Raw genomic sequence first — 1656 nt, 5'->3', positions numbered from 1 at the left:
AACAGTCCTGTCCCTATGATGGGGAGCAATGCTACTGGTGTATTATACTGTAACAGTCCTGTCCCTATGATGGGGAGCAATGCCACTGGTGTAGATAGCTGCTCCTGTGACGATGAGCAACGCCGGAATATGTGTACCCCCCAGTTTGAAACTGAGATATTCTGCCGTGATGCTGTCTGATTGGGAGTTGTTTCCTGAGCTCAGTGAGTCCGTGTTTTTATCAATAATCCCTTTGTTCTTCTGTAGGGATCACATCTTCTCCTTCGATCTGGGTCGAAGTCCCCAGGAAATCCTGAATCCTCGGAACGTATGTACTCATCTGTGTCCATTATTCCCATAGAGGGGTGGGACCTATCTCCTGAAGTTAGGGGGACCTCCATCGCTCTGACCTCATCACACTCCCTCAGCGCTGACCCTCCAACAGTGCCCACTCTCTTGGCGCTGACCCTCCAACAGCGCCCGCTCCCTCATTGTTGACCCTACGACAGCACCCGCTCTCTTGGCACTATGTACTGGTCTGGATCATGGCGTCAGGTTCCCCGATGTTGTGCACTGGATGACGGTGGAGGAGGGGGTTTGAAGTACCGTACATGTGTCTCCAAGGAGATAATGCGACAGCGCTCTACCCTGCATCCTGAGTTCGGCTGCAGTGTCCAGCCGTGAGCCGTTGTGTCCACGCCGAGGTGGCGGGGGGAGGATGTGCGCGACCACTTCGGACTGTGCCAACTATGCAAGACTGTGTTGGGGGATGGGGGAGCGTAGTGGGGAGAGGGCATGGCTCAGCTGGGTCAGGAGTCACGTGAAGCTTGTTTCTCTTCACCTGCAGAAGGTGCAGTGGAGGACCAAGGGTAGCGATATGCAGAATTGCGCCATGCGAGGGAAGCATCGGGTGAGTGACCCTCAGGACGGAGTGGGGCCTGAAGGGTTGGGGGAGTGAGCGGGTGTATTGAGGGATCGAGGGAAACCTCGCGGGGTTGTTCTGGTGATGTGAGGGGGGGGTGTGTGGTGGGGAGAGGCATCCGCATTTCCTGCAACGTGCCGAGACAGCGTCCTGTGGCCGCGAAACCCCGGAATCCGGGCGGGAAGCGGTTCGGAATTCCCCGAGGGAGGGGGACTTACGGGAGTCCCCTTTCTCTCTCTCCGGAGCGGGCGGGTACTTGCGGGGCGGTCAACGGTCTGAGTGAGGAGCCGGGGCTGAGGCCTACCTGCAGGCCTCGTTGCTAAGGGCCTCGGGAACCTCGTGTAGCCTGAGTGGAGGCTTTTTTTTTCTCGCGCGTTCCTTCAGAGAGGATACGGAAGGGTTTTGACTGAACTTACTTTCTCCCGTCTCCTCCGATCTCCCGGCAGGACGAGTGTCACAACTTCATTCGTGTCCTGGTGCCTCGCAGCGACCGGATGCTGTTTGCTTGTGGGACCAACGCTTTTAACCCCGTCTGTCGGAACTACAAGGTGAGGCGGCCATCTTGTGCGGTCAACTCCTGAACCTGGGGAGGGCCGCGCCAAGCAACGCACGTGTGTAACATGGTTCCCGCGTCACAGCGTGCGCTCTCGCTCACACAGACACACACACACACGCGCACCCGGACATTCGGCCCTTCGAACCTGCTACCCCATTCTCTCTAGGAGCGGGGCTGACTATACACACACACACACACG

The 1656-nt window shown here is 57.7% G+C and overlaps 1 long non-coding RNA gene across 1 annotated transcript; it reads left to right on the top strand.

Annotated features, from left to right (window-relative positions):
• The first annotated feature begins 238 nt into the window (after positions 1-238).
• LOC122545367 lies at positions 239-1446 on the top strand. Its single transcript, XR_006310536.1, has 3 exons — positions 239-307; positions 827-889; positions 1348-1446. It is a non-coding gene; the product is annotated as an uncharacterized LOC122545367 (long non-coding RNA).
• The last annotated feature ends 210 nt before the right edge of the window (positions 1447-1656 follow it).

Source organism: Chiloscyllium plagiosum, unplaced genomic scaffold (assembly GCF_004010195.1).
Source record: "Chiloscyllium plagiosum isolate BGI_BamShark_2017 unplaced genomic scaffold, ASM401019v2 scaf_29410, whole genome shotgun sequence".
Lineage (NCBI taxonomy): Eukaryota > Metazoa > Chordata > Chondrichthyes > Orectolobiformes > Hemiscylliidae > Chiloscyllium > Chiloscyllium plagiosum.
This window is presented reverse-complemented; position numbering and strand designations above follow the sequence as displayed.